At 38.6% G+C, this 14,925-nt stretch overlaps 1 pseudogene; it reads right to left on the bottom strand.

Annotated features, from left to right (window-relative positions):
• Positions 1-723: 723 nt before the first annotated feature.
• Positions 724-12,866, bottom strand: LOC129136899 (coxsackievirus and adenovirus receptor-like; annotated as a pseudogene).
• Positions 12,867-14,925: the final 2,059 nt, after the last annotated feature.

Here is a 14,925-nt window from a genome sequence, read left to right as displayed (position 1 = left end):
TGCTCCACAGGACTCCTGTTCCACTGCACCCTGGACTATGGCACCAGAGGACCCAGCTCCCGGCAGCCTGGACTATGGCACCAGAGGACCCAGCCCCCCTGCGTCCTGGACTATGGCACCAGAGGACCCAGCCCCCCTGCGTCCTGGACTATGGTGCCAGAGGACCCAGCCCCTCGCATCCTGGACTATGGCAGCAGAGGACCCAGCCCCCTGGCGTCCTGGACTAAGGCACAGTAGGACCCCACAGCATCGTGTACTCCTGCACAGGAGGACCCTCGCAGGGCTGCGTCCTGGACTGAGCTACTGAAGGAGCCTCACTCCTGCCTCACCCTGGTCTAAGGCACTGGAGAACTCTTGCTCCACAGAGCTGCGGACTCTTGCACGAGAGAACCTGCGCCCAGCCGTGCCCTGGACTGTGGCACAGTAGGGCCTACACCGGGCCATGGACTCCTGTACTGGAGGAAGAGTAGTAATAAATGTCCAGGTTTACAAGTTGAAAAGTAGCAGTCAATGTGCTACAATGGATGGATTTGATGTAAAATTACAAATGCTGAAAACATTATGTGTAATTGCCTAGCCAGATCAATTACACAAGACAAAGAAATAAAAGAAATCCATATAGGGAAGGAAGAGGTAAGATTGTTTCTGTTTTCTGAAAATATAATTTTAAGATACAGAAAATCTTTTTTTATTATTAATGTTCTATTTACTTATTTTTATAATATTTTATAAATAAACTTTATTCATATAAAACAGGCCAAACATCTGACATTCAAAAATGGCTACTGTTATAAAATCAGAAACATAGTCAGAGTGTTGGGAATATTGAAATTTCTAAATCTTTATGAATAACACAATCACTTAAGTTATATCCACAAAGAACAGAAAAGAGGCAAGCTTGAAAATATGCGGATAGAAAGATGTCACAGTGATGTGTTTTTAGAAACAGTACCTTCACCTCTAAGCAATTTTCAGGTAGGTGATAGCTAGCTCATAGGCACCAGAAATTCATAACAGAAATTAAATTACCCAAAAGGCACAGAAGAAAATGTTAACACAAGTATAAAAGTAATTTTATGTAAGCTTAAAACCTATTTTTAAAATGCTTCCAAATATGTAAAACTATACACAACTCCATTACACATTCAGCTTAAGTTTACCATTAAAAAGTGTACACACAATACTGTAACTGTAAATACATGCCACCGTTTATAATGTAGCATTTACCACCACAGCACCCAAAGATATTAACAGAAACCAACTCCCCACTAAAATCTAGGGAAAGGGTTTAGAGCTAGTGAAATAATTTATTGCAGACCGTATTTATTATAAAGAAACTATTGGCTCATTCTACTGTATCCACACTCCCTCACAATCTTAAGGGAGATACAATAAATCCACTTTCTTCTCCTAAAATGATATTTAGCACATTTGACAAGGAGGAGTGGTCGCTTTACTCCTTTTTCTTATCTTTTTTTCTTTTTTTCTTTTTTTTTTTTTTTTAAGAATAAATCACTTTCACAAAACTAAGACTCAAACTTTTTTGAAGCTCAGCTTGATTTGCTGGAACTACACAGAGACATGTTTGATCACACAACAGCAACTGTACATCCTCCCAAGTCTGGAATACGGAATTGATGGAGGACACTTACTTGCTTAAAATGTATTTGATTATTCTGCATTTATGATAAAAATATCATCCAGGGATCATATTCAAGAGGTTAAATTTAGGATTACATGTTTCTAGAACATATAATATGTAATGCCATCCAAAACCAGCAACAAACAACATAGAGCACTGAAACCGAAGAGCCACTTAAAATTTAGAATTAGGAAATTTCAATCTATAATTGTCAAACAATAAATGAGTTATAATATTTTTCTAATTAGAAAAATATCACCTAAAGTGGAAAGCCAGCATTTAGTTGGGGACTATGAGATACTACATCCTTGGTCTGGCTGGCCACCATTTTAAAGACCACCACAGATCTCAAGGCATGAGACCTCTCACCAACAAAATCTATCCCTGCTATTGCACCTAGTGCCATCTCAATATGTGGCAGACAGCAAATGTTCTAACTTAATCTGATAGATGCTCCTTTAGCATATAAAAGAGCTTGCTAAGTCCCTATTACCTGTAGCAGTCTATCAACTAAATATTTAAGAAGTCATTTCATAGGCAAGGTTTATGAATGACTTAGAAGTAAAATTAGTTATTTCTAAACCACTGTAGTGTTTTCTATGTTTTTAGAGATATTCCTAACACGGAGTTTTCCAAGGAGCTGTGAAAACAAGTACAAACGTACATAAGTAATTTTGTCAGGGATGTTTCTGTACTAATTTGGGGGAGACTTGTGGGCCATAAATAAATGAGATACACATCCTAAAAATAATGGTAAAAATTATCAAGTACCACTTTCAGATGGTTACTCAAGTATCAACTTGGTATGCAAGTAAGTTCACCGATTTCTTCACCTATGATTTCATACTCAAAGTGCTACATCTTACTTAGGTACTGATAACATTTAGAAACCTTTATAATCGGCCTCTTAAAGAAAATCCAGCCTTTTCAGATGGTAAACTTGTCTTTACTAACTTTAATGCCCGTAACTATTTCGATATAACCAAACAAAAATTTTTAAAAATATATGCCTTACAGCTCCTGATTAACTTATTTTTTGATACATTTTGAGGCTAGTAACAAAATTTAGACCAGAATAGGTTTTCATATATCAAAAAAAGGAAAGGAACACAGAGAGCACAGATGAGACGTATGGAGGCTGTATACTATAGACCCATCCTTGCTCTGTGCGGGAATCATCACAGGAATCGCGCCCATTCGACTTAGATTAGGGGCAGCTACCTTAGCAGGTGGGAGAGTCGGACTCTGAGGAGTGCGTTCAAAGTCTTCACTTGGTACTTGTTTATACTGAGTCTTGGAATATCCTTCCATGTTGGAAGGAGATATGGATCCCAGGGATGAATGATTACTGCCTATGTAGCTTCTGGCAGTGGACGTACGGCTCTTTGGAGGCGGCACATCTTCCTTGATATCGTGATGAACTTCCTTTTCATATTTTTCTTCTCTGCGCTTTTTACGACAGCAAAAGATGATAAGACCAATGAGCGCTAGAGCAAGCAAAGTTCCTATAATGGCTCCTGCAATTAGTCCAGCTTTATTTGAAGGAGGGACAACGTTTACACGCAACAGGCACTGATCAGAGCCCACTCTGTTTCTGATTTACAGCTGTATGTCCCAGAGTACTCAGAAGAAGCATTTTTACAGATATAACAGATGAAGTCATTTCTGCTAACCATAAAGTGGGCATTTTCTGTGAGTCAGACAATTTTTGCCACTCATACTGTAATGGAAGTGAACCTTCTTTTGGTTCACATTTTAATTTAAAGTCACTTCCAATTTCTTCTGATCCATCAACGTAACATCTTGTACCTGAAGGCTTACCAAGAACTACCAGCTGAATCTTCCTATTTGCAACACCAGGAGCTCTTTTCACTTTGCACTGATCTGTGCCAATATCTGACAGCTGAAAATTCGTTACATTTATTGATGCATCACCAGATTTGAGATCATTACTCTTAAAATGTACTCGGCCTTTCAGATCTGGATAGTAGTCATCATAAATTTTGTCTCCAGAATATAAAATAATCACTTGATCCACCTTCTGATTATCAGCTGGTGATACCAGCCACTCGATGTCCAGTGGTCCCTGGTCTTCAGGACTAAGCATAAATTTGCATGGCAGATAGGCCAGTTTCCCCTTTGGCTTTTTCAATCATCTGCTCAGGAGTAGTGATACTCCAACCTCTGATGAAATCCGCGACTCCGCACAGGAGCACGAAGCGCAGCAGGAGTGCTATGGTGGCTGCTGTGCCATGGGCGGCGGCTGCAGGTAGGCGGCTCTCGCTCCAGGTCCTAGGCTCCCCGCGCCTGGCGCACTCAAGGTAGAGAAAATCTTAAAGACTCCACCAAAATAAACGGTTAAAGCTGATAAAGAAATTCAATAAAGTTAATAGTTACAAAATCAACATACAGATAGCATTATTGTTTCTATACATTAATGACAAACTATTACGTGAAAAATAAATTAATAAGGCAATTCAATTTATAATAGAATCAAAACAGGTATAAAAATATATAAAAGACTTAGGAGTAAATTTAATCAAGAATGTGAAAGATTTGCACACTGAAAACTATAGCACATTGATGAAAAAAATTAAAATGGCATAAATAAATGGAGAAACATCCTTTATTGATTGATTCAAAAATTAGTATTGTAAAAGTGTCAATGCTACCCAAAGCAATCTACAGATTAAATGCAACCACTATCAAATTCCCAGAAATAGAAAAATTACTGCTAAAATTTGTATGAAACCACAAAAGACCCTGACTAACCAAAGCAATCTTGAACAAAAAGAATAAAACTGGAGGCATCAGACTACCCGATTCCAAACTATATTACAAAGCTATAGTAATTAAAACAACATAGCAGTGGCATAAAAACAGACATGTTGAACAGTGCAAAGGGATACAGAACCCATAAATAAATCCGTATGTCTGTGGTCAATTGACTTTTTGATAAAATAACTAAAAATACACAATGAAGGAAGAAAATTATTTTCAATAAATGGTGTAGAAAAAACTGACTATCCACATACAGAAGAATAAAATTTGACTTTTCTTTTGCTCTTTATACAAGCATGAAATCAAAATTAAAGACTTAAATGTAAAACTACTACAAGGAAATATAGAAGAAGACTGTATGACATTGGCCTGAGCTATGATTTTCTGTAGATTATTCCAAAAGCACAGGCAACAAAAGCAAAAACACATGAATGAGATTGCATAAAACTAAAAAGCTTTTCCACAGGAAAAGAAGTGATAATAGAATGAAAAGAACCCACAAATGGGATAACATTTTTAAACCATACATCAGATAAGGGGCTCATATAATAATATATAAGTAACTCAACCTACTCAAAAATAAGAATAAAACTATACTTATTAAAAAAAATAAGCAAAGAACCAGAATAGACATTTCGTAAGGCATACAAAAGGCCAACAGGTACATGAAAAAATCATAAACATTTCTAATTATCAGAGAAATGCAAATCAAAGCCACAATGAGATATCACCTCACACATTTTACTAGGGTTATTATAAAAAAAGATGGAAGATAAGTGTTGATGAGGATGTGGAGAAAAAGAAACCCTGTGCACTGTTGGTAAGAATGGAAATTAGTACAGCCATCTTGGAAAACAGTATGAAGCTTCCTCAAGAAATTATAAATATATTTACCCTATGATCCATCAATCCCACTTCTGGATACGTGTCCAAAGGAATTTTAATCAGTATGTCAAAAACAGACATCTGCAATTTCATGTTCATTGCAGCATTATTCATAATACCCATGAATTAGAAACAACCTAAGTGCTTATCAACTGAAGAAAAGATAAAAATATGTGGAAAAATTGGAACCCTTCTACACCACTGGTGAGACTTTAAAATGTAAAGCAGTCTCGCAGTTCTTCAAATGGTTAAACATAGAGTTATCACGTGACCCAGCAATTCCATTCCTATGTGTTTACCAAAAAGAAAATAAAACAAATGCTACACAAACAGTAGTACACAAATGTTTATAGCAACACAAAGTAGAAAACAACAGAAATGTTCATCAGCTGAGGAGTGGATAAATAAAATGTGTGTCCATAAAATAGAATCTTATTTAGCAAGAAAAGGTAAAAAACTGTTAATGCATGCTCCAAAATGGATGAACATTAAAAATATGTTAGGTGAAAGATGTGAGTAAAAAGTGACTATGTGTTATTATGATTCCATTTATGTGAAATGTCCAGAATAGGCCAATTCATAGTCAGAAAGTAGACGAGTGGTTGCCTAGACTAGGAGGGGTTTAAAAAAGGATGGAGAAAATGGGGAAAGATTGCTAATGGGCACAAGTCTCTTTTAAGGAAAATAAAATGTTCTAAAGTTATACCATGATGATTATTTGTCCATCCAGTTAATATACTAAAAGAATTTGAAGTTTGTACTTTAAATGAGTGAATTACACAATGTATAAATTATATCTCAATAAAGCTGTGGAAAGTTAAAAGTATATGTAGGATGCATACAAAAATACTATTTATCTTTATAAATGAATGAAATTCTGTCATTTGCAAAAACATGGATGAATTTAGAGGACATTATGCTAAGTAAAATAAGCCAGACACAGAAAGACGAATATCTCATAGTATCACTTATATGTGAAATCCAAAACTGTGCACTCATAGAAGTTAAGAGTAGAATGGTGGTTTATCAATGGCTGAGCAGGGTGGGGGGCAGGGGTGGAAAAAGAGGAAATATTCAATGGGATAATGCTTCAGTTAGGAGAAAGACATTCTGGTGATATGGTGCACAGCAAAGTGACTGCAGTTACTTATAATGTAGTGCATATCTTAAAAGTGCTAAAATAGTACATTTTAAATGTTTCACCATAATGTAATAAATATCTGAGGTGAAGGATACGTTATTTAGCCTAATTAGTCCATTTCACAATATCTACATGTATCGTACCACATTGTACCCTATATATATTTATCAATAAAATCAACATTTTAAAAAGTGAGGAACACAGATGTGCTAGATCTTCATCTAAAGACATTTCTGAGAAAAATGTATCTGTTTTCCTTCAGAAGAAATTTACACTTAATAGATATTATGGTAACTAAAGTAAGGCAGAGAATTTTGGCCATCAGCTTTTATTATGGGATAATCTCTTTTTGCTGACCTTGTAAAAGCTGTGGAATATTAACAAGTAGGAACATTTTTTTTATCATGATCAGGTAAAGGTTCTGCAAGTTTCTATTTTGAATATTTCCCCAGGAATCACAAAGTGTGAATGCCTTTTATTTCAGAGGTCTAGCCCTAAATGGTTTAGTCAATTACATCATGCATTCTGAAATAAGTACTGGTGCAGTTGGGAAGGTATTATATATAATTGTGTTTTAAATTTAACTATCATATAAATCTACTTTTCTAGTTAACAGTTTATATTTTATAGAGGCCCTCCATATATATAAGAGCTTTTCTGATAGTATATCCATTAGATTTCAAAGATAAGTAAAGGAACAATTTTGCTTTTATTTATTATTATTATTATTTTTTAAGGCTAGTCAAGTGAAGCAGTGGGAGTGGAGAAGGAACTGCTTTAATTTTTATGTGTTGGTGTTACAGGCTATCTGTGACAGGCTATATATTTTTCTGCTGAATTTTAGAAACAAAATGAAATATTTATTTCCTATTTCATTAGATTTAGGGATGATGATTACATTGAGGGGTTGGGACTAGACTGAAGGCACCACATCATCAATCACTTGGAAACAATATTTTGCCTATGTGTTATGTTATATTGACAAAAACTTTTATTGTGGCAGGCAATATAGCTCCCTATTGAAATATGTGAAAAATGTAGAGAAAAAAAGACAATATTAGTTATCAAGGGATATTTAGGCCTGAGATGCATGATGCTAATATTCAAAACATACACTTTTTAAAAATTAGATTTAAAATGTAAATTGAAGCAGAACATTTAGAAAAAGACATAATATCTACTATAAAAGTCCTGGGTTAGAAAAGTTAAAATGCTAAATGAAAAAATAATGCTTCTTGGGTGGCTTAAAATCGAATATGAGACAAAAGATTACTCAGAAATTTTTCTAAGATTAAAAACATGTATACAGTTTCTTTGATATAAAATGAAATAAATGTCTGGATATAACTTTAACAGAATAGAATAGGGAGACAAGGGCAACGAGCAGGTGTATGTAGAATAAAGTGAACATATTATTGTAATAATGAGAGGGACAGAGTTGAATGATTGCTCTTGGAGACAAGGGATTTTGATGTCTAAGTTAATGACAAATCTTTTGTTTGCAAGTTTAAAATGTAACTTATACCTGGTGAAGGAATAAAGGGTGGTTGGAGGGATGATTCTTTGTACACTAAACTTATTTTAATGACTAATGAATTAATCATAAGTTCAAATGATTTTATGGAGGCCCTTTCTTTATTTGATATTTCTGGACTCCTTTTTTCTTTGTGTGTGCTCCATTTTTACCTACTTGAACAATTTTTACCCCCAAAGTTTAGGAAACACTGTAACCAAATGTTCCAACATGATATAATCCCTGAAGGCATTTGCAGCTGGGGGAGTAGGGGAAAAGGGGTTTCTCTTTCAACAAATGCATGTTAACCTCGGTGAAAACTCAGAAGTTTAAACATGGTCCCCCTTGGGTCATGTGGCTACCCCAGGACCAATCATTGCACCAGACATAGGAGATAATCTCAAAAGCCAGGTTGGAGTCAAGGTTCTCCAGTGGAATTTCCACTTTAGAAATCAGTTTTGTCAGACTTTGTGTTTGCATATTACAGACATGATAGCCATATAGCTATCTATTCCAGTAGAGATGAAAACCTAAGAGCATATTCCCATTCAAAGGATTTTACATGAATCTTCATAGCAGCTTTACTTGCAACAGCCAAAACCTGAAAACAGTCCAAATATCCATGGACAGGTGAATTTGTGACTTATAAACTTACTATGGTATCTGTATATAATGAAATAATACTCCCTAGTAAGAACAGAACAATTGATAGATGTAGCAACATGAATAAATCTCAAAAATAGTGATGCTGAGTGATCAGAAAGTATACATACCCTATGATTTTATGTATTTGGAAATAAAAACTCACGGATAGTGACTAGAAGTGGATCAGTGGTTGCCTGTGGATGGAATGGGGATAGGCAGGAAAAAGTGAGTAGAAAAAGCACAAGGAAACTTTGGTGGTAAAGGTAATGGATATGTTTGCTATTTTCATATGTTGTTGGCTTTGTAGAGCTACAAATGCCAAGAATTATCAAAACGTACAATTGAAGTATGTGCAGTTTATTGCATGTAAATAAACCTTTTAAAAAATAACCAATACAAATTGACTTACATGACCAGAAAGCTCTTGAAAAACTCTCTTGTTTTCTCCCCTATTTTTATTCTTGCATGCCCTTATAGACTGTGTTAACACATTTCTCATCTTATCGTTATTTTGTGTCTACATTTCACCAAGTCAATATAACTATCACCATAATTTCTTGGTTTCTCTTTAGTTCATTAGTAATTATGAGTAATGTATTGAAATGTTAAAGATATGTTCATGCATTCAGAATCCTCTGCTCTCTGATCCACATAATAGTGAATTATGCTCTCAATAATTACACAGTATAGTGCTTTTTTTTTTTTTTTGAGACGGAGTCACACTTGGTTACCCAGGCTGAAGTGCAATGGTGCATTCTGGGCTCACTGTAACCTCCACCTCACGGGTTCAAGTGATTTTCCTGCCTCAGCCTCCTGAGTAGCTGGGATTACAGGCATCTGCCATCATCCCCGGCTAATTTTTGTATTTTTATTGGAGACAGGGTTTCACCATGTTGGCCAGGCTGGTCTTGAACCTCTGACCTCAGGTGACCTGCCTGTCTTGGCCTCCCAAAGTGCTGGGATTATAGGCATGAGCCACCACCCCCGGCCAGAATATTGCTACTTTTGCAAATAGCTACAATTGACCCTGATCTGGACTTTGAGTTGATCACAGCTTTGTAAAAGAGGATAGCATTGTAAAACTGCAAAATTAGACTAATAATAACATAGAATGCTTTCAGCATAAGAAATAATACTATCCTAAGCAAAAATAAATAAATAAATAAAACTGGAGGAATTATATTATCTAACTTCATATTATACTACAGAATTACAGTAACCAAAAGAGTAGGGTACTGGCATAAAAAGAGACCCATAGATCAATGAAACACAATAGAGAACCCAGTAACAAATCTACATACCTACAGTGAACTCATTTTTGACAAAGGTGCCAAGAACATACACTGGTGGGAAATGGTTTTGAAAAAACTGGATATCCATATGCAGAAGAATGAAAACAGACTAGTATCTATCACTGAATACAAAAGTAAAATCAAAGTTGATTAAAGATGTAAAGCTAAGACCTCAAACTATAAAACTAGTACAAAAAACTTTGGGGGAAATCTCCAGGATATTGGTTTGGGCAAAAATATCTTGAGCAATACCCCCACAAGCACAGGCAACCAAAGCAAAAATGGACAAATTGATCACATTAAGTTAAAAGCTTCTGCACAGAAAATGATACAAGCAACAAAGAGACAATCCACAGAATGAGAGAAAATATTTGCAAACTACTCATCCAACAAAGGATTAATAATCAGAATATATAAAAAGCTCAAACAACTCTTTAAGAAACAATCTAATAACCTGGTTAAAGAAAAGGGGGCAAAAGATTCGAATAGATATTTCTCAAAAGAAGACCTACAAATGGCAAACAGGTATAAGAAAAGGTGCTCAATATCACTGATCATCAGAGAAATGCAAATCAAAACTACAATGAGATATCATCTCACCACAGTTTATAAGACTTGTATGCAAAAGACAGGCAGTAACAAATGCTAGCAGGGATGCAGAGAAAAGGGAACACTTGTACATTGCTCCTGGGAATGTAAATTAATAAAACCACCAAGGTGAACAGTTTGGATGTTTCTCAATAAACTAAAAGTTGAGCTACCATATGATCTAGCAATCCTACTGCTGGGTCTATACCAAAAATAAAGGAAATCAGTATGTCAAATACATATCTGCACTCCCATATTTGTTGCAGCACTGTTTACAAAACTAAGATTTGGAAGAAACCTTAGTGTCCATCAACAGATGAATGGATAAAGAAAATGTGGTACATATACACAATGGAGGACTATTCAGCCGTAACAAAGAACAAGATCCAGTCATTGTCAGTAACACTGATGGAACATTATGGATCATTATATTAAGTGAAATAAGCCAGGTGCAGAAAGACAAATGTTACATGTTCTTACTTATTTGTGGGATCTAAAATCAAAACAAACTCATGGACATAGAGAGTATAATGATGGTTATCAGAGGCTGGGAAAGGTAGTTGGGGGAGGATTTTGTGGGAAGGTGGGGATGGTTAATGGGTATAAAAATAGGGAGTTAATAAGACCTACTATTTTATAGCACAATAGGGTGACTATATCCAATAATAATTTCATTGTACATTTTGAAATAACTAAGACTGTAATTGAATTTTTTATAACTTGAAGGATAAATGCTTGAGGGGAGGGATACCCCATTCCCCAAGATGTGCTTATTTCACATTGCATGTCTGTATCAAAACATCTCAGGGACCCCACAGATACATACACATACTATGTGCCCACAACATTTTTAAACAATCTAATGCAATTTTTTAAATGGCTCTTATTTTTTGTTACCTTCAATTATTGTAAAATATATTCTGTCATTTATGATTTGCCTTGTTTGAAAACAAATTTTAAAAACACTATTTAAGACCAGATAAATGGACTAGGAGTAACTTGCATAAAAATGACAGAAATTGCTGCTACTTCTTCTAATTATTGAGATGGTATTTCTATATTTGTGAAATTATCTGATAGAAAATTGAATTGTTTCCAACATTATTTTTCATAATTAAACATGTTATATTGCTACTTCTTTAAAAGTAGCCTTTAAAATATTACCAATCTATTTTAAAGTCTACTTGCCAAAACATTAAACTATTCTTAAAAAAAGTAATTTATTTAATTACCTAACATCCTCAAGCAATGTCCTAATTTTCTCAAGCAATTATCTGATTTTCTCAAGCAATTGATATTAGTAAGTTGTGCTAGCTAACTGCTGAGAATCATTGTCTACATATGAGATAAATCATCTATCAATCCTTTAAAGAAGACTTTATGAGCCATAGAGATTGTAGTCCAATCTGTATCACTGACTTTAAACATTGGATAATTGACACTCCGTGTTGTCTGTAAGCCTATTTCACAGCAGCTGAGTGATGTTAATAGGTACCTCTTGGAGTGCCATTTTCCTTGTAACCCTTAGATTAATTCAGATTGACTGAGTTCTGTGTCAGTGGAAATTGCCAGAATTATATCATGCTGCTTTGCATCTAGTTTCACTTTTCCAAAAGCCTACACAGATTTCAGATGTTTAGAAAATATCTCTTGTTTTCCTTCTGGGTAATCTTTTTCATGTCACCACTCTTGTCAGCATCTGCATTGGGCAAATTTCCTAGGACCTCCCTTCTGCGTCTTTTAAAATATGAAAACAAAATCAATGTAGCGCAGCAAGCCAGGGAAAGTCTGCTTTGATTGACTTACAGCCATAGTCACCCAGCAGTTCCTTCAGATGTGGCTTCCCAGGTCAGCCACTGAGCCCACCGCTGTCCTCCTGCCTGCAGAAGTGGCTCTGTGAGCCGTTTGAGGAGAAAATGGGGGACTTTGGGCTTCAGTCCGAGGAGAACACGGTGGAGATGGAGGAGCCCCTGGGCGTCTGCAGGTTAACTGAAAACATGAGAGGACACAAGCACGGGACCAAGTCTGTCATGAACCTGTAAAGTACTCTCACCAAGCCGACTAGGCACTTTGTCTGAGCTCCTGCCTTTGCCACCACTGTGTGCAGGAATGCCTGGGGCACGACTGGGCCATCCCAGTGTTCTTATTTCTATACATTCCGAGGTTACCCCTCAGCAAAATGCCAGAGGCTGGCAGACACAGCGGAGCATCGTGCAGTAGGGATCCGAAGCCGTGGAATCTCCAAAGGACCACTTGACCGCGTCCCAGAAGCTCCAGCTCAGGCTGGACATTGCCCAGAAAGCCCACATCGTCTTTGGCAAGACCTTCCGGATTGTGGTTTTGATTTGCATTTCTCTGATGGCCAGTGATGATGAACATTTTTTCATGTGTCTGTTGGCTGCATAAATGTCTTCTTTTGAGAAGTGTCTGTTCATATCCTTCACCCACTTTTTGATGGGATTGTTTGATTTTTTCTCGTACATTTGTTTAAGTTCTTTGTAGATTCTGGATATTAGCCCTTTGTCAGATGGGTAGATTGCAAAATTTTTCTGCCACTCTGTAAGTTGCCTGTTCACTCTGATGGTAGTTTCTTTTGCTGTGCAGAAGGTCTTTAGTTTAGTTAGATCCCATTTGTCAATTTTGGCTTTTGTTGCCATTGTTTTTGGTGATTTAGACATGAAGTCCTTGCCCATGCCTATGTCCTGAATGGTATTGCCTAGGTTTTCTTCTAGGGTTTTTATGGTTTTAGGTCTAACATTTAAGTCTTTAATCCATCTTGAAAAGTTAATAATAATAAAAATAATAATATGGAAGAAATTTTAAAAAAACCTCCCGGAGACCAGGAACTTGGGGCGCGCAGCCTGAGATCACCCCAAGCTCTGGGTGCCTTCCTGTCCTTCTGCTTCTTCCTTGGCCGCTTTAGGGGGCACGCCTTGCCATGCGTCTCCCTGCGGGCGGCGCGGTGGTGCTCCTGGATGTCACCTCCAGGCGCTTTTGAGACTGAGGCCGGCACCGGGCACCAGGCACCTGCGGATTGGCCTCCCCACGCCGGGTTCAGGGACCTCCAGCGCTATGCGGTGCAGGCTGCAGGCGACCTCAACGTGGAGCTGCTGCCAGCGCCACAGGCCCCAGGGGAGGCCCAGGATGCTGCTTCCCCGCCCCAAGAAGGGTAGTTCGGAGGAAAGTCTTTGGCCTGATGGAAGGCGGTGCCCATCGGGGGCGGGGCTGAGAACTAGGCTGGCGCCGCTGCCTGGTAAGCGGGGACCAAGAGGCCCACGGCCCCCATCAGGAACCAGGTGCTTCTCCAAATCCCGGACGTCCAGGAGGAACAACGGCGTCAAGCTGGCTGACACCAGGAACACCCAGAAGTCCCCGCTCCTGTCTGTCCTTCCGCACTCAGGAGCGGGGATGGCCACAGGGACACCATACGCCCACAAGCCGCTGGCGTTTGCTGCCATGGTGCACGGAGATGCGGTCCCCTAGGAGGCCACTTTCGGCCAGGACGCCGGGATCGTATCAGCGGCAGCATCCCGCGCTGACACTCAGTATTGACTTTCCCCGGACATTGCTGGATTTTTTCCTTTTTAAAACAATTTTGCAGTGGGAGAACAAAAAAGGGCATCCTCAGAGCGTTTACAAAATTCTCCTGGACCTGTGGTTCCATGGTGTTCACCTCTGCGTTTTACTGACCACTAATTGGCCAGAGCTCCTAAGGCCTATAAGGGCCTAACCCAGCGCTTTAGACACCCCTGAGGGACACTCGCGGCTCAGGAGGATAAAGGTTCTCAGGGGCCTGCAGCGAGGAGGACATGCAGCCCCTCGGCCACCACATCTTCCTCCATTCCAGCCTGGAAAGAGAGACCTTGCCCTCCACCTTACAGGCCTTCCTGACCTTGGGACCCTCTCTAGAGGCCACGCGCATTTCCACTGCCAAAGCAATGACACAGGAGAGGGAAAGAAATTCTTGGCCAGGCGCGGTGGCTCACGCCTGTAGTCCCAGCACTTTGGGAGGCCAAGGCGGGCAGATCACTAGGTCAGGAGATCGAGACCGTCCTGGCTAGCGAGGTGAAACCCCGTCTGTATTAAAAACACCCAAAAGGTGGCCGGGCTTGGTGGCGGGCTCCTGTAGTCCCAGCTACTCGGGAGGCTGAGGCGGGAGAGTGGCGTGAACCCGGGAGGCGGAGCTTACAGTGAGCCGAGATTGCACCACTGCAGTCCAGCCTGGGGGACAGAGCGAGACTACGCCTCAGGAAAAAAAAATTATTTTGCCTTCACTATATGCCTAAGTAATTTCTCTATTAGAGCCCAGAGTCGTGGGGCCCACACTGCCAGCTGACACATGAAAGTGTGGCAACGATGTGGTGGTGTCTGTGTGTGGCAGCGTGGTGGTGTGTCTGTGTGGTGGTGTGTCCGTGTGGCAGAGTGTCTGTGTGGTGCT

The sequence above is a fragment of the Pan troglodytes genome, chromosome 14, assembly GCF_028858775.2.
Source record: "Pan troglodytes isolate AG18354 chromosome 14, NHGRI_mPanTro3-v2.0_pri, whole genome shotgun sequence".
Classification (NCBI taxonomy): domain Eukaryota; kingdom Metazoa; phylum Chordata; class Mammalia; order Primates; family Hominidae; genus Pan; species Pan troglodytes.
This window is presented reverse-complemented; position numbering and strand designations above follow the sequence as displayed.